We start from the raw sequence: 18,486 nt of genomic DNA on the forward strand, positions 1-18,486 counted from the left end.
TAATGTGTTGGCTTTGTTTTCAGATTGGCTTCTCCCAAGGAGGCAAGATGGCTGCCTCCATCAGCCGTGGAGACTGCATTCATCCCTGTTGATTTATGGGCAGAAAGAGAGAGAATGTCTTCTCCCTCAGTCACAGAGCAAAACCTCTAAGTCTCACTGTGGTTAGACTGACTTGCAAATGGGGTGGCGTGGACAAGAGGATCCATGCACTGATTGACCTAGGTTGGCATCAGTTTCTCTTCCTGAATCCATCAGCGTGTGGTACAAATGATGAAATTACGCCAGGCAGGGACCACCTTGGAACCAGGGTAAGATCAATCTCAACTAAGCATGTGGCTCATACAAAGTACGAGTGGAGTGGTCCCAAAGGGAGAGCTTTTAGGAAAGAGAAGAGGGCAATTATTGCTGGGAATGTAATCAACAAATGCCCACTCTGCTCCCATGGCACTTGGTATATTAAGATCACATGCATTTATTGGGCTCTCCAGTACCTCATCATTTCGATAATGTCCAATTTATCACCTCTTTTTTCTTTTATGAACTGTGCTTTTAGTATTGTATCTATTGATGTATAGAGTAAATGCAATCCCAATCAACCCTCCAGTCTAACCTGAGGTCACAAAGATACTCTCCTAGTTCTCTTTTAGACATTGTATAGATTTAGGTTTTACATTTAAGTCTATGATCGGAGTTGCTTTCATGGCGCAGTGGAAACAAATCAGACTAGGAACCATGCAGATTCGATCCCTGGCCTCGCTCAGTGTGTTAAGGCGTTGCCATGAGCTGTGGTGTAGGTCACAGACATGGCTTGGATCTGGCCTAAAAGGACAAAAGACAAAAAAAAAAAAAAAGTCCATGATCATATTATATTGTGTGTGTCTGTGTTTTTCTAGGGCCACTCCCTCGACCTATGGAGATTTCCAGGCTAGGGGTCTAATTAGAGCTGTAGACGCCGGCCTATGCCAGAGCCACAGCAACTCCGGATCCGAGTGGGGTCTACGACCTACACCACAGCTCATGGTAACACTGGATCCTTAGCCCACTGAGCGAGGCCAGGGATTGAACCGGCAACCTCATGGTTCCTAGTCGGATTTGTTAACCACTGAGCCACGATGGGAACTTCCAAGTCTATGATCATTTTAAGTTGATGTTTGTGTGTGGTGTGAGGTATGGATTTTAATTTTTTTCTTTTCTGGCATATATATATCTAATTGTTCTAGCGTCATTTATTGAAAAGACTATCCCTCCTCTACTGAATTGCCTTTGTATGCTTGTTGAAAATCAATAGTACGCAACATATGCGGGTCTATTTCTGGAGTTTCTATTCTGTTCCGTTGCTCTAAATAAATAAAATAAATAAAAATTTGCCTATTTTTAGCATGACAATTAGTCTTAAAATCAGGTAGTATAAATATTCCACTTTTTTTTCAAGCTTGTTTTGGCTCCTCTAGGTCCTTTGTATTACCACATAAACTTTAGAACAAGTTTTACATAACTGTCTGTAAAAAAAAAAAAGCCTGCTGAGGTTTTAATTGGGTTGGCATTGAATCTATAGACTAATGTGGGGGAGAAGTGGCATCTTAACAATTTTGAGTCTCTGACCCATGACTGGTATATATCTGTTTATTTAAATCTTTAATTTTTACCAGCAGTGTAATTTTCCATGTACAAATGTTGCATGTCTTTTTTTTTTTTTATCAGATCTATCCCTATTTCATAGTTTTAATACTATGTAATGTCACTGTTTATTTCTTTTCTTCTTTATTTTTTTTTCTTCTTTTTAGGGCTGAACCTGTGGCATATGGAAGTTCCCTTAGGGGTTGAATCAGAGCTGTAGCTGCCGGCCTACACCACAGCCATAGCAACATGGGATCCAAGCCGTGTCTGTGACCTACACCACAGCTCACGGCAATGTTGGATCCTTAACCCACTGAGCGAGGCCAGGAATTGAACCCGAATCCTCATGGATGCTAGTCGGGTTTGTTTACACTGAGCCACAATGGGAACTCCATCACTGTTTATTTTAATTTTTGATGGTTTATTGCTAATATGTAGGAATGCACTTAAGTTTTGTATATTCTCTTGGATCCTGCAAATTTGTTGAACTCACTTAACAGTTCTAGTAATTCCTTTGGAGAGTTTCACCAAATTTTCTCCATAGATGATTGATTATGTCATCTCTGAATAAAGATAGTTTTGCTTCTTTTTTTTTCTAATCTGGATAGCTTTTATTTTTGTCTTGTAGCAGTGGCTAGAACCTTCAGTCGAATAGGTGATGAATTTGAATTGACTCATTCCAGTCTTAGAGGAAAGCCATTAGACTTTAACCATTAAGTATGCTATTAACTGTAGGTTTTTGGTAGGTGCCCTTTATCAGGTTGAGGAGCTTTGTTCTATTCCTAGTTTGCTGAAGGTTTTTAGTCAGGCATGTATGTTAGGTTTCATCAAATATCTTTGCTGCATCTATAAATATCATATTTTTTATTTTTTAGTTTGTTAATATGGTGAACTATATTTGTTGATTTTCAAATGTTAAATCAACTTTGCCTTCCTTGGCTAAGTCTCACTTGATCATGGTATTTTATCCTTTTTATGTATTGTTGGATTCAATTTGCTAAATTTTTATTTAGGATTTTGTTTTTTCTTGCTATTTAGGGTGGCACTTTTGGCATATGGAAATTCCCAGGCTAGGGGTCAAATCGAAGCTACAGCTGCCGCCTACACCACAGCCACAGCAACGCAGGATCTTGCATCCACTGAGCGAGGCCAGGGATCGAACCACATCCTCATGGATGCTAGTCGGGCTTGTTACCGCTGAGCCACAACAGGAACTTCCTGATTTAGGACTTTTATATCTACATTTATGAGGATTTTTGGTCTCTGTTTTCTTTTCTCATAATGTCTTTGTCTTATTTTGGAATCATGGTAATTCTAGCCTTATAGAATGAATTGGGACTATTTCCTCCTTCGGTTTTCTGGAAGAATTTGCATAAAATTGGTTTCCTTCTTAAATACTTGGTACAACTTGCCAGTCAAGCCATGTGGGGCTGGAGTTTCTTTGTTCCCACAAAGGTTTTAAAATATAAATTCAATTTCCTTAATAGATGTAGGATTATTCACATTATCTGTTTCTTTTTGTGTGAACTTTGGTAGTTTGTGTCTTTCAAGGAATTTGTCCATTTCATCTAAGTTATCATATGTATTGGCATAGAGCCGTGTACTCTATTTCCTTATTATCTTTTTGATATCTAAGATTATGGAAATTTGTTACCTTCTCATTCTTGATATTGATGAATTTTTATCTTTCCTCTTTTTCCCTGATTGGTCTGGTTAGAGATTCATACATTAAAAAAAAATGTTTACCAGCTACTAAAGGATGTGATAAAGGATTCAAATGAATAGCCTGATGCAGGGTGAGGTCTCAGAAGGTCATGATCACAGGAGTTCTGTCCCCACGGAGTTGAGAAGCATTATTCTACCATCATGTGGATGTGTTCACCAACCTGGAAGCTCCTGGAACCCCGTACTATTGGGATTTTATGGAGGCTTCTCCATGTAGGCATGATTGATTTTAATTAACTGCATTTCTAGCTCTTCTTCCCTTTCTGGAGAATCAGGAGCAGGGCTGAAAATTCTAAGCTCCTAATCACCCCTTGATCTTTCTGGTGACCTGCCTTTATCCTGGAGCCAGAGATTCATCAATTTTATTCATCTTCTCAAAGATACAGCTGTGGGTTTGAAGGTGTTTTTCCTAATGTTTTTATGATTTCTATTTCATTGATTTCCACTCTGATGGTCCTTTCTTTTATTTCCTTAGGTTTGATCTTTCTCTTCTTTTCCTAATTCCTTTTTTCTTTTTTTTCTTTTTAGGGTTGCACCTGTGGCACATTAAGTTTCCCAGGCTAGGGGTCTGATCAGAGCTACAGCTGCCAGCCACAGCCACAGACACAGCAACACCGGATCTGAGCTGTGTCTGTGACCTACACCACAGGTCATGGCAACACGGGATCCTTAACCCACTGAGTGAGGCCAGGGATTGAACCCGAGTCCTCATGGATGCTAGTTGGGTTTGTTAACCACTGAGCCACGGCAGGAACTCCATGTGTATTTTCTTTTCACCAAAAATACTTTCTTTCTTTCTTTTTCTTGCTTTTTAGGGCCACTACTGCAGCATTTGGAAGTTCCCAGGCTAGGGGTCAAATTGGAGCTGCTGCTGCCAGCCCACACCACTGGGGATGTGCTGATGCCAGCCCCTGCAACTGGGGATCCGAGCTGCATCTGTGGCTACACCACAGCTCACAGCAGTGCCAGATCCTTGATCCACTGAAGGAGGCCAGGGATCAAACCCACATGCTCATGGATACTAGTCGGGTTTGTTACCACTGAACCACAACAGGAACTCCCAAAAATACTTTCTATTGTCTTTTTTGATTTCTTCTTTGACTCATGCGTTATTTGGGGGTATGTTATTTACTTTCCAAATGTACAAGGATTTTGCTGAGCTCTTGTAGTTTTGATTTCTAATTTAGTTCCATCGTAATCAGATAATATTTTTTATATGACAGATTCTTTGAGACTTGTTTTATGACTCTGGATATAGTTTGTCTTGGCAAATGTGCCATGTGCACTTGAAAATAATGTGTATTCTGCTGTTGTTGGGTGGAGGGGGTCTATAAATGTCACTTTGATTGATTGTGTTGTTTATGGCATCTCTATCCTAACTGATTTTTTTTGTTTGTTTGTTTGTCCCCTTTATTCTTTGTCCCTTTTTTTCCTTTTTCCTGCCTACTTTGGGATTTTAAATATTTAAGATAGTTCTATTTAATTTAAATTTTTTTTTTTTTTTTGCTTATCCACATGGTTACAATTTTGATGCTTTTCATCCTTTATGTAGATCTCTCTCTCTCTGTCTCTCTTTTTTTGCTTTTCAGGGCCGTACACTCTGCAGTCATATGGAGGTTCCCAAGTTGGAGCTACAGCTGCCGGCCTACACCACAGCCACAGCAACGCCAGATCTGAGCCATGTCTGTGACCTACACCACAGCTCATGGCAACGCCAGATCCTTAACCCACTAACCAAGGCCAGGGATTGAACCTGCAACCTCATGGTTCCTAGTTGGATTCGTTTCCGCTGTGCCACGACGGGAACTCCTCTCCCTCTCTCTCCCTAATATAAGTATCATTTTCCTTCTGCCTGAAGAACTTCCTTTAACATACGTAACTATAGTTCAGGTCTCCTGGTGATGAAATTTTTTAGGTCTTGTATATCTGAAAAAGTCTTTGTTTTATTTTCATTTTTGTAAGATATTTATAGAATTCATAGTCTGCCGTGCTTTTCTTTAAGTACTTTAAAGCTGTTTTTCCATAATTCTCTGGCTTGAATTGTTTATGACAGGAAGTCTGATATCATGCTTATCTTTTTTCCTCTTGTTTTGGCCCTGCCCACAGCATGTGGAAGTTCCTAGGCCAGGGATTGAGTTCGTGCTGCCACTGTAACCAGAGCCACGGCAGTGACAATGCTGGATCTTTAACCCACTGAGCCGTGAGGGAACTGCTATCTTTTTTCTTCTGTATGTGGAGTCTCTGGTTGCTTTTAAGAGTCTCTTTAGCACTTGTTTTGAGCCATTTGGTTATTATGTACCCTACTGTAGTTTTCTTCATGTTTCTTGTACTTGCCATTCATTGAGACTCTTGGTTCTATTAGTCTACAATTTTCATAAAATGCTGAATATTTTTGGCCATTATTTCTTCACATATCTTTTCTGTTCTCCTTCTTCTCTTTTTTTTTTTCCTGAGACTCAAATTACACATGTGTTAGGCCAATTAAAATTATCCCATAGCTTACTAATGCTCCGAGAAAAGTCTATTGGCTGCGCTAACAGCAGATTAGACATTGCTGAAGAACGTACTGGTGCACCTGAAGACAGAGAAATAGAAACACCCAAAATGAAACACAGAAAAAAGACTGAAAAAAAAATGAAGCCAACTACATTTTGACTGCAACTTCTTGAAAGACCATGAGCCAGAACCAGACAGCTATGCTGCACTCCAATTCCTAACGCATAGAAGCTTTGAGATTATAAATGTTTGTTGTCTAAACCACCAAGTTTGGGGGTCATTTGCTATGCAGCAATAAATAACTAATCCATCCTCTTTGCATTTTTCTCTAGCTTCTCTGTGTGTAAGTCTCTCCTTTTTGTGACCAGGTTCTAAGAAGAGAGTCACTAATGTATTATCAGCTTAACTTTCCTAACTTTCATTTGTCTCTGTCCAACTCCAATCAAGTTACCATCACTCTCCCTTCCATCAACCCCATTGACAGCTCTCACTACTGTCATCTGTGAACTCCTGTGGTCAGGAGCATTTTACAACCTTCTGTCTAGACAGCATCTCTAGTATCTGGATGCTGTTGTCAATCCCTTTCTTTCTCTGGCTCTTTGTGCTCTCCTCTCTCACACCTACTTATTTTTAGCCATGTCTCTGGGTCTCTGATGTGGGTTTCTCCTCCTTGACCTGTCCTATAGTTATTGTTTCCCAGGATCTTGTTCTTTCCCCTCCAAATTCTCAGTCTACGTAGTTCATACACTTTCTCCTAAGGACATCTCACCCACATACGTAGCTTCAACCACAACCTCTGGGCTGTTACAGTCTTGTCTGTGGCTCTCCTGACCAGTGTCATGGCTTCTATTCTTTCCCTCTGTGTCAGTGATGATAATTTTGGCTCAAAATAACAGAAAACCCAATCCAAGTGGGCTTCAGCAGAAGGGGTCACATTTTAACACGGTCATATATATGAGTCATATGCTAAGACTAGAAGGAGGCAGCTCTAGAGTTGGTTGAGTCAACAACTCAGTGATGCTACCAAGCACCTAGCCTCCTTTCATCTTTATGCTCTGCTGCCATCCTCATGAGTTCTCTTCAAGCTAACTCCCTTTGTGGTCCTAGGACAGCTTCCATAGGTTCAGGTATCACACACAGACTTAACAATGTCCAGCATCAAGGAAAACTTTTTCAGGAGCCTCTTTCAGACTCCCCTTCTCATTCTGTTGGCTACCCCTTGCCCACGCCTCAACCAGTCACTGTTAAGGGAAATGGGATCACCATGGTAGCATTAGACCAAATAGGATTCAATCCCCAGGACTGGAGATGTGGCTCTCCTTCTCTGAGATATATGGCCACATGGGAGATAAAGTACCTGAACAAATCTTGGGTTCTGTTTTAAGGAGAAAGAGGGACAGTGGCTGTTGGGGAGATGGCCATGTCTGTTTTCCTCTGTCTGACTCTGCCTCCCAAGGTGGTCAGACCTCTGACTGTGTCAGTGCTCTGATTAAACACTCCAAAGACTACATAATAACTTCTGACTAAATTCCAAGTGCCTAGCATGATACTGCAGGTTTCCACAGCCTGGTCTTTATCTGCTTCTTCAGCCTTATCTCCCAAGACCCCAGCCTTGCATCAACAGCTATTATCCTTTAGTGTTCAGACCAGACATCATTGTCCTCAGGAAATTGCCTGGATCTTGCAGATGATCCAAGAAACTTGCTGTGGGTCCTTATAGCACCTGCATATTTCTTTCTTTCTTTCTTTTTTTTTTTTTTTTTTTTGTCTTTTTAGAGCCGCACCCATGGCATATGGAGGTTCCCAGGCTAGGGGTCTAATTGAAGCTGTTGCTGCCGGCCTACGCCACAGCCAGAACAACACCAGATCGGAGCTGCGTCTGCAACCTACACCACAGCTCACAGCAACACCAGATCCTTAATCCACTGAGCAAGGCCAGGGATTGAACCTGCAACCTCCTGGTTCCTAGTTGGATTCGTTTCTGCTGTGCCACAAGGGGAACTCCATTCTTTCTTAATGCTCTCTGATATTGACATTTCTGAGCACCAACCTTTCATTCCAAGTGCTTGATAAATCTTTGGTGCCCTGAACTTCACACCTACTGGCCTCTCTCTCTCCTGAGTTGCAGGCCCGTTTAACCTGGGCATTTGGTTTGGCCCACAGACACCTGAATTTCAGCATGTCGAATGAGTAGTGTACCGTCGTCTTGCCCTGATCTCTTCTTCCTCCTGCATTCCTTATCTTGGAGAATGTGCCTTCAGTGAGCTGCTCAAGACAGGAATTTGGGACTGACCCTCTCTCTCTTTTTATTTATTAATTTATTAATTTATTAATTATTTTACAGCTGCACCTGGGGCATATGGAGGTTCCCAGGCTAGGAGTCTAATCAGAACTGCAGCTGCCAGTCTGTGCCACAGCCGCAGCAATGCTGGAGCTGAGGATCCAAGCCATGTCTTTGACCTATACCACAGCTTATGGCAATGCCAGATCCCGAGTGGGGCCAGGGATCGAACCTGCATCCTCATGGATACTAGTCAGATTCATTTCTGCTGAGCCATGATTGGACACTCCCAACCCTCTCTCTCTCTCTTCATCTGTCTTGTCACAAAACCCTGTCAAGCCTAGCTTTATTTATTTATTTATTTATTTATTTTAACCCTATCTTTAAGTGCCTCTCTTAATTTCCTACGTTCTTCTCTTTCTCTTCTCACTGCCTTAGTCTAGGCCCTTATCAGCACCCTGGATTACTACAGAAGCCTCCAAATTATCTTCTTGCCTCCAGCCTTGATCCTGTGCTATCCTGTCTTCATACTGTAGTCAGAATGTGCTTTTTAATAAGGTCACTCTCCTGCCTAAGTCCTTGGATGCTCTCCATTCCCTTATCAAACTACATTCTTGGTTGTAAAACCCTTCGAATCGGTCTCCTATTTAATTCTTTAGCCATCTCTCAAAGTACTCTTCCACTCATGCGACCCCAAGCTATCAGGGTTTATTTTCACTTTCTCCAAAGTGATTCCCCCAAGCTTTTTCTCTGCCCAAAGTGAGCATCTCCTCACTTCTGCCCCTGGTTGGCTCAGGAATCCTCATCCTTGAGGACTCAGCTCCAGCTTTACCATTCCTAGGAAATACCCCCCAGCCCCATCCATTTTCCAGGGTTGATCCAGGTGCCTCTTCTGCCCTCCATGGTCACAACCCCTATTATAATTGTCACTTCACAGTGTTTTGGAGAAACGTCTGTGCTCCAGGCCCTCAGTTACCTGAAGCTCACTCCTTGGAGTTTCTGTTTTAGCGGGATTTGGGGTGGGGGACACCAACATGTACCATTTGGTTACAGTTGAGCCAGTGCCAGGGAAGAAAGGTACAGGGTATTAATGGAGCAAATAACAGAGGACCTGCTTTAACCTGAGGATCAAAGATGGTTTCCCGGAGGAAGTGATGCTTATATGCCAACTCTAGGGACTGGCGAGGAGTTTGTGGCCAGGGAGAGAAGATGATGGGCGGAGGTGTTGGTGGCATTCCAGGCAGAGAATGGTGAGTGGTGAGGTCAACTGGCTCTTTGAGGAGCTGGAGAGAGCCAGTGGGGGTGGGTGTGCGCAAGTGGGGGTGGGGGAGGTAGAGGATGATGTTGGGGGTCAGGTGGGAGAGTGAGGTCAGAGGAGAGGGGGCTTTGGCTTCTACCCTGAGGGCTCTGGGAAGCCATTATGGGGTTTTCAGCCGAGGAGCAGCTATAGGATCAGATTTGCATTTTCAGAAGATTTCTCTGCTGCCATGTGGAGGATGGGTTCGTGGGTTGGAGAGATGGCAGCTGGACCAGTTAGGAGGTGTTAAGGTCATGACTTGGACTCGCAAGGTGGAGAGAAAAGGAGGAGGGTGTTGCAAGCTGTTTATGAGGCTGGACCAGCAGGGTCAGGAGAAGCAGGTGTCTGGGATCGTTCCCATCACCAATGTGAGGAGGGGGTGATGGGGCTTTCTCTGCCTGAGATGGGGACACGGGACAAAGGGATGGTTTTGGAGGCTCAAATCGAGAGCCTATTTGGGCAGTTCCCGTCGTGGCTCAGCGGTTAACGAACCCAACCAGGATCCATGAGGATGCAGGTTCCATCCCTGGCCTCACTCAGTGGGTTAAGGATCTGGCGTGGCTGTGGCTGGGGCGTAGGCCGGCAGCTGTAGTTCCAATTGGACCCCTAGGCCGGGAACCTCCATATGCCAGGGGTGCGGCCCTAAAAAGCAAAAAACAAAAAAAACAGCAAGAGCCTATTTGGGACATAAGGGCGAGCTCCTCAAGGATGGACACACCCATTATCACAGTAGCTTTTTGGGTATTGGGCCCAGTGGGTGAGGGTGGGGATGGGGGGTGGGGAGGGGGCGGGGTGTGTGTGCTGAGAGCTGTTTGTGGAGTGAAGGACAGACAGATGCTCTCAGGCCTGCTTACCTGCTTTGCTGTTTGAACAGCCAGCACACAAGCGCTGCTCCTTGGATGACAGGGAAAGCCCTGTTATATTCTTTCTCACCCAGCGGGTTATCTGTCCAAACAGCCTGTTCTGGCGGTTACCCCAGATGAGAGCTGAGAGGCACACACATGGGTAGGAGGGGGAGGCAGGAGGTGTGGGTGTGAGAGACTCTCGAGGGACACTGGGAGTTAGGGGAGCTTTGTACTCAGCATCTCATCACTGTCTGTTCCCTTTACTGCTCAGCTGGGGACAGGGTCTGGCTGCTGCAGGGCAGCACTGCAGTCCAAGGACTTGAAACACTCCCCCTCCACTAACACATACCATTCCCAGATTTCCCCAGAGGCTTGTTTTGCAGTCAAGGAGTATAACATAGAGAAGGCGGAGATGCCAGCAAGGCATCTGAGCCTGGTTCATCCATCCCCCAGCCAGGCGCCATCCATTCATTCACCTGCTGTGTGCCGGGCCCTGCGCTGGGCTCTGGGTGTTTCATGGCAACCGGACAGGTCTGGTCCTGGTTCCTGGAGCTCATGCACTTCACAGGCATCCATATACCAGTGGTGCCATCATCACCACAGCCACCTTCAGGGTCAGCTAGCAGGTTCCAGAACACATTATCTTCGCTTGCATCTAAGCTGGCCGAGACAGCATTTCTGGGGTCCACAGATGATGCTCCTATTGGAAGGTTTATCTCCAACCACGCTACATACTTGCTGGAGGTTCAGAGCAATGATGCTTAATGGCCAGAAACTGACAAGTTCCAAAAAATAATGAGCAAACTATAGACATAAAATGGGAGAGCATGACATTATCTAATAAAAACGCCATGTAAGTGGGATTATACTAATGTGTTAGATGGGATTTAATGTATCTGTGGGATTTCCTTCAACAGAACATAAAAAATCAGGGAGTTCCCTTGTGGCACAGCAGGTTAAGGATCTGGCATTGTGACTTCTGTGGCTCCGGTCACTGTTGTGGCATGGGTTTGATCCCTGGCCTGGGAACTTCCACATGCCACAGGCATGCCCCCCCCCCCCCGCCCCAAATCAGGTACATATGATTTAAAACTGCTCTAAACCCAGTATATGCCATAATCTCAATTTTGTATGGAAAACACAATGCATATCAACAGACTGGAATATGCCAAACATTAACAATACCTGATTTGTTTCTTTTTTTTATTTCTTAAAGTTTTATTGAGGTATAGTTGATTTACAACGTTGTGATCATTTCTGCTGTACAAATACAGTGATTCACTTATGCATGTACACACATCCATTCCCTTTTTTTTTTTTTTTTTTTTTTTTTGGTCTTTTTGCCTTTTCTGGGACTGCTCCTGCGGCATATGGAGGTTCCCAGGCTAGGGGTCCAATCGGAGCTGTAGTCTCCCGCCTATGCCAGAGCCACAACAATGTGAGATCTTGAGCCCCGTCTGGGACCTACACCACAGCTCATGGCAACGCTGGATTCTTAACCTACTGAGCAAGGCCAGGGATCGAACCCGCAACCTCATGGTTCCTAGTCGGATTTGTTAACCATCGAGCCACGACAGGAACTCCGCACATCCATCTTTTTCAGACTCTTTTCCCATATAGATGATCCCAGAATGTTGAGTAGAGTTCCCCGTGCTATACGGCAGGTCCCCGTTGGCCAGACATTCCATGTGCCACAGCTCGCACATGCCAATCCCAACCCCCGAATCCATTCCCCCACCCCCACCCTCTGTCCCCTTTGGTAACCGTAGTTTAACAATACCTGATTTAGTCGAGAGTTTATGCATGATTTTTCTCCTTCTTTATTGTCTTCTATTCTTTCCAGACTTTTTGTGATGAGCAAGCTTTTCCGATGAACATTCAGAAACATAAATAAGTTAAAACACTGGACCCCTCCGATGGCTTCACATTGGCATAGATCAGAAGAGTCCTTCGAGGGATGGAAGAAGAGCTTGGCGATCATCAGATTCTCTCGTCCACATGTGTAAAAAAACATACAGTGATATTCAAGCGCTGGACTAGGTGGGTGTTAAGCGCTCTTGGCTCTGAAGTTCTGGGATTCCACTTAATTCCACACAAGTTGAGAAGCTCACAATCTAGTTAGGGGAGCAGATTGGTTTATTTGTTCATGCATTAACCCAACAAATGCTTATGGAGTTCCTGCTATGTTCCTGGCATTGTCTCAGATGCTGGGGAACATAAACACATCATTATGGTGCTATGTGAGAAGTACTTCGGGAGAGTTCCCTTACAATGTGTTAGGGGCACACAGCAGACGAAGCAGCTAATCCTGTTTGCAGGTGTAGGGGGTCACGGAAGGGGTCAGAAAGAAGGCTCATTTGAATAGGGCCTTGAGGGATGAATAAGAGTTCGCTTGGAGTTCCCTGGTGGCTCGGTGGATCTGGTATCCCTGCTGTGGCTTGAGTCACTGCTATGGCATGGTTTTGATCCCTGGAACTTCCACATGCTGTGGGTACAGCCAAAAAAAAAATGGGATTCTCTAGGCAGCAAATAGAGGGAAATAGAGCTTATGCTAAATTGGGAATTATTTCTGGAGAGGCCTACATGTGCTATGAGGGAAGATGGAATAAACAGGTTTTTTTTTTTTTTTTTTTAATAAACTCTTGTCCTCATCCCAGCCACAAAAATCAGAATAAGAAGTGAGTTCAAATGTTTAAACTCACAAAGTTAGAACAACTCTTTTGAGTCCTGGCTGTTTCTTCTTCCATCTTCAACTAAGAGTCAGGAGTGTTCAAGGCCTCTTTGAATAATGACCCCCTTGACCCATCAGTACAGCCTGGTCCAGGAACTGGAAACACCTGGATCCTGCTGGGCTGGAAACACAGTGTGTGACCCCCGGATTTCTGTGCAGAAAGCAAGGACGGCTACAGAAGAGGACCGAGGGCTGGAAATCCCAGCTGGTAAACAAGAATCCTTGAAAAAATCATGGTTGGGCATCTCCTGTCCGTCTCTTGCTCATCTTTCTTCCCTCCTTTGCCTCGTTTCTTCTTCTTTCCCTCCCCTTTGCCCCATCCTCCTTTTTTCTTTCTTTTCCTTCTCTTTTTGTCACTTGGGCTCACTCTCTGCCTCCTTCTGTTCCTCAAGTGTTTTTGTCTCTCTTGCTTTGCCTGTTTCCTTTCCCATCCCTCGTCTGTCTTGTGGTCACCCTCTTGGTTTTCACCATTGAAGGGAGCCCCAGCCCACCCTGGACGGGATTTGGGGAGAGCAGAGTGGGTGGGATGCTCTGAGCTTCTTTGGCCTCTCTTGACAAGCATCTCTTTGTAGGGAGTCTGAATTTATAGCATGATGATATCAAGAGCTCTTTCGTTCTGGCTCTGATGGATCCCCACTTGAGCGGAAACATTTCCAGACAGATAATCATCAGGCTTCCTACAGGAAATTAAAGACCCTGGTTCTGTGTGGCCCGTTCGGTTTCATGAAAGGCTTTGCTCCCTGGTATGTGATAGAAGACATCTGTGATAAGCTTTCTTTCCCAAATCTCTCTAATGAAGGCTGTCAAGTGTGTCTTCTAGATAAGCGAGCTCACAGTAAGGCCAGCAGTTTCTCATTTTGGTGCAAGTCGGTGCTTCACCCCTTCTCATCTGAGTTACACAAGGACCCCGAGCTGGCACATGCCTTCAGGGTCCACACGGGGGGCAAGAACCCTTCTAAAGCGGTACATTTGGACCTCTGGCTGGCTTGGCAGAGGCAGCCCTCGCCTCACGTCTTTCTTGAATCCCCGCTTTGTCCACACTCCCTCTGATCAGTGTGCAGCCCCAAACTAGACAACGTGGTAATCCCACTTCCATGGAATTTGCCAGTGATGGATTAGCTTAGGTCTGAGCACGTAACCCATTTTTGACCAGTGAGCTGTGGAGGAGAGTCTAGGGACTTCTGGACAGTTTTCCTCATTATTAAAATGAGATCCACGACAGGGGTGCTTCCCTTGATTGTCTCTGGACTCTGAAGGGTGATAGTGGGATTCCCGGAGACACTGCAGCCATCTTGCGACCATAAGGGAGTGGCCAACATGCTGGAGCTGGTGGAGGAGAAGGTTGGAAAGAACTTATGTTCATGGTGACACGTGCCATCACATTAATGGCCTCTGAAACTGTCCTACCTCTGGGGTTAGTGTGTGGGGCGTCCTTGTTTTTAAACTCTCTTGAGTCGGGGTTTCTTACGTGGCTGCGGCAAATATCAGAGCAAACACAGACTGGGAGGTCCAAGATGGGCCCACCATGTTTTATAAGGGACGTGTGAGTTCCCTGAGACAGGGGTTGGGTGGGGAAACGAGCCTTGGAATCAGATGGCTCTGTGCTGGAGCACCAGCTTTGTTGTTCTTGGCTGTGACAAGTCATGGGTAAATCACTTAACCTCTCCGAACTGACATTCCTTGGCTCAAAAGGAGTATTGAGTACCACGCAGATGCTCAATAATTCAGTTCTCTTTCCCCTAGATATGTCTCTCTTCAGCTATTTTTAAAGGGACGAAGAGATACCAGGTGCAGAGAGTCATTTAATGACATTTCAGGGCTGGGGAGAGTTTTTTTTTATACAGGGACCATTCTGAGTCCTTGATCCACAGTTGCTCCAAGTACAAATCACGTCTCTAATGCCAGCAACAGCGTTGAGGGGGAGGCAAAGACACCCAATTCTCAATTCTCCATGGTGATGAGGGACGTGGATAATTGAAAACAGCAGATAATCCCCGAACCTGCTTTGAGTCACTGACTTCCACCGCCTCCCCCACCATCACTTTTCTGGTGCAGTTAACAAACTGCCACATGGACGCGCATCTCTCCTCTTCTCTTTTCTGGTGCATCACTCGGCAAAGCTGTTCCAAAGCGGCCAAGGCCAGGGCGATGGAGAAGAAGCAAGGGGCTGACGCCACCTCTGTAGCCAAGAACATCCTGGAAGCTGCATGACAGAGCCTGGCCTTGGAGGTGGGCCCTGTCTACCCCTTGGGCTTTGACTTCGGTTTCTCCAAGATCTTTAGAAGGTCCAAGACAAGGAGGCACAGGAATCCTCCAGGTGGAATGAGCCCCAGGGATGCAGGGTTCTTGCCTCAGATGGGCCCTGCCCAGGCCATTTGAGGCCCATCTAACTTCATGTGTGGTCAGAGCACCTCCCCTTATGCCACACATTCCTTGGAACCAAGGATGACTGCCCGTGTCCCTCTCCAGAGCAACGGCATGAACTAAAAGGATTTGTATGCATTGAATTTAGAGTTTTTGGATTTTTTTTTTTTGGTCTTTTTAGGTCTGCACTGTTGGCATATGGAAGTTCCTGGGCTAGGGGTCGAATCCGAGCTGCAGCTGCCGGCCTACACCACAACCACAGCACTACTGGACCTTTAACCCACTGAACCAGGCCAGGGATTGAACCCGCAACCTCATGGTTCCTAGTCGGATTCATTTCTGCTGCGCCATGACGGGAACACCTGCTTTTGGATTCTTGACCCAGGTAGCAGAGACTGTCTTATTTACCAAAGGCCCCTTTCAGTCACTGAAACGCTTCCCAACAAGGATGGAAATTGAGGTGAGAAGGAAACGAACACGTATGGCACCCCTGCCACGTGCTGGTACTGTGCTAAGCATGTCACAGCTATTACTTTGTGGGGAGACCAGATCTTTCCAGTTAGAACTTGTCCAACTCGAAGTAGGAGATGCGGTCTGCTTGCTTGTCTCTGGCAATCTATTCTGGAAAATTCCAGCCTTAGTACCAATAACACACAAATCAATTTCCTCCCGTCTCGGACCCGGAATTCCAGTCTCTCAGGATCTCCTGCTCTCTTGTCCTTTCTCTCTACACTGGAAGTTGCATGGGGCAGGATCTGTGGGTCTGAGAGATCTCAACAAGCTGAAACCTTTCCGTTGGGCAAGTGGGAGCTGCTGGCCTTCTTGGCCTTTATTGAAAGATGTGGAAGAATCCCCCCTCCTACCCAATCCATCAAAGACTCACAGGGCAGGAAGCAGCTATGATAAGATCCCGGGGCCTGCCAGGGCAGGCTCTCAGCTCCTTTTCTCTTCTTTCCCCTCTCTGGCCCTCCTGGCTGCTTCAGAATCTTCTCTAATGGAAGTGACGCGTAGGAAGCCGCTGGCCTTTCTCACCCTCTGGGGCTCACGTTTGCCAGGTCCCGGAGCCCCCAGGAGGCTTAATCACTAGGTCTGCAGGAGGAAAAAGGCATTGTACTAAGAAAGAGGATTAGTGCTCGCCAGGCCTCCCATGACGGGCCACAGAGATTGCCAGAACTTGTCAGAAATTCACTTCTGGGAACACAGTTTCAGAGACAATCAGAGGTGGCAAGGTTTCCTAAATTGTGGGAAAAACTCCCCAGTTAGAATAATGGCTTATTTTTGGCATGTGTGCTTTCTGAGATGTATGGTCTCATCTCAGTCCCATTCTGAGTGTGACTTTCAAACACCAGACGGAAAAATGGCCAGGATGAGGGCACTGGGGTTTTGGAGTCTGAAAGTCAGTTATTTTAATCTTGGGCGAGTCCCCTAGACCTCTCAGTTTCTCTTTGTAAATGGGGACAACAGGAACCAACTGGCAGAGGGTCGCAGGGTCGGTGAGAAGTGGCTGCATGTTGCCTGGGGCTTGGTAGATGCCCCCAAAAGTGTTGGTTGAATCTATTCTTTCTCTTTTTCTTTCTTCTTTCTTTCTTTCTTTCTTTCTTTCTTTCTTTCTTTCTTTCTTTCTTTCTTTCTTTCTTTCTTTCTTTCTTTCTATTCCTTCCTTCCTTTCCTCCTTCCTTCCTTTCTATCTCTCTCTCTTTCTTTCTTTCATTGCTTTTTAGAGCTGCACCTGTGGCATATGGAGTTTCCCAGGCTAGGGGTCTAATCAGGGCTGCAATTGCCGGCCTACACCACAACTACAGCAACTCGGGATCCAAGCCATGTCTGCGACCTACACCACAGCTCTCGGCAACGCGGGGTCCTTAACCCACCGAGCGGGGCGAGGGATTGAACCCGTATCCTCATGGATACCAGTCGGGTTCTTAACCCGCTGAGCCACAATGGGAACTCCTGGTTGACTCTATTTCTGATCTGTGGGCCAGGCCTGGTATTGGGGCAATGGAAAGAGTGTCCTTGAGCCCACATGTTCCCTTCCCCCATCCAGTGACAGGCAGGATGAAAGTGTTCTCTCTTCTCTGGACTCCCCAGAGAATCTACTGAGCTCATGAGCAGCAAGAAAAGACTCCCAAGGTGGAGGGCAGAGGCCAGGTCTGGATTGTCCACCCGATTGCATGGAGCTCCTGTGCTTATAAAGCATGTGCCAAAATTGAGGTCTCCCCACTTCTTCAGAGTCCTTTAGAAAAACTCACCCCAGGCTCTGGAGTGCAAAGGGGAGTCCTGGGCTGGGCTGTGGCTCCCCTCACAGGGGAATTCATCACTGCACCGTGTCTCACTGGCAGTGGCTGGGTCTCCTCCTGCCCCGCACAGCAGACCCCCTGCATTTGGTAAGGACTACTTTGGAGCTCCCTGTGGTCCAGGATGGGGAGTGATTTGTGGTTCTCCTGAGGTGCAGGTTGGAGTTCCACTTGGTATGAAGTCAGTGTCAGAATGACTTACCGCTAGTGCGTGTGCCTAGCCGACTGCCCTGTACCCACTTCTGGGAGCGACCCTGTGGCCCTCTTTTCAAGGTAAGTCTTGGAATTTCCATTATAGGGTCTGGGAGGGAAAGAGCTTTCGATTCTGTTTCATTGTATTGAATGCCGGAAATTAAACAATGAGAGAAATATTGGTCCATGTGGGGATGTGGACATCTTTGATCACGCCCGTCGTCAGTCTTTTTGGACTGTGTGTGTGTGTGTGTGTGTGTGTGTGTAGATCTCTCTCTGTATCATCTATATCTTTCTCTCTCAAGCGTCTTTGGGGTTTGAGTTGGGGTTTCCCTGGTCCATTCACACTCTTCCTCCAGCATGAATGCCCCCGAGGGGGTGGTTTGTAGTGGTGGTCGGGGCACCACTAGGCTAACTGCCTCCTAAAGGCTGAGCTCTGAGACAAGCACAGCCCACAGAAGGCCACCCCAGCCACCAACACACCTCCAGTGACTTGTAGGACCCCATGTGCTTTCCCACAGGCCCTCTTTAAAGGTTCTTGTGGCCCCTGGGGGCGCTGGAGGGTGAATCTGGCTGTCCTGGGTAGCACGTGGCTTTGGGCTGAAAACAGAGGAAAGACCCTCCTGTTGGCCCTGAGTCTGCGC

At 45.9% G+C, this 18,486-nt stretch overlaps 2 protein-coding genes across 5 annotated transcripts in view; both read left to right on the forward strand.

Moving 5' to 3' along the window:
• PMVK (phosphomevalonate kinase) overlaps positions 1–18,024 on the forward strand; it is a 57,810-nt gene extending 39,786 nt beyond the window's left edge. Inside the window, exons 5-6 of the transcript XR_014842722.1 lie at positions 12,105–15,568; positions 17,109–18,024. The gene's annotated coding sequence lies outside the window, so the exon portion shown is untranslated. The remainder of the gene's footprint in view (positions 1–12,104; positions 15,569–17,108) is intronic.
• KCNN3 (potassium calcium-activated channel subfamily N member 3) overlaps positions 12,175–18,486 on the forward strand; it is a 195,417-nt gene continuing 189,105 nt past the window's right edge. For 2 of the 4 annotated variants that reach the window (XM_085020892.1, XM_021088692.2), the window contains exon 1: positions 12,175–12,301. The gene's annotated coding sequence lies outside the window, so the exon portion shown is untranslated. Of the gene's footprint in view, positions 12,302–17,806; positions 17,924–18,486 lie in introns of those variants that run through there. The other 2 variants (XM_085020891.1, XM_085020890.1) reach the window with 1 other exon arrangement.

Source organism: Sus scrofa, chromosome 4 (assembly GCF_054392235.1).
Source record: "Sus scrofa isolate SSC_HxYL_T2T_F1_AM1 chromosome 4, Sscrofa_HxYL_maternal_Yorkshire_Landrace_v2.0, whole genome shotgun sequence".
In the NCBI taxonomy this organism is placed as follows: Eukaryota; Metazoa; Chordata; class Mammalia; order Artiodactyla; family Suidae; genus Sus; species Sus scrofa.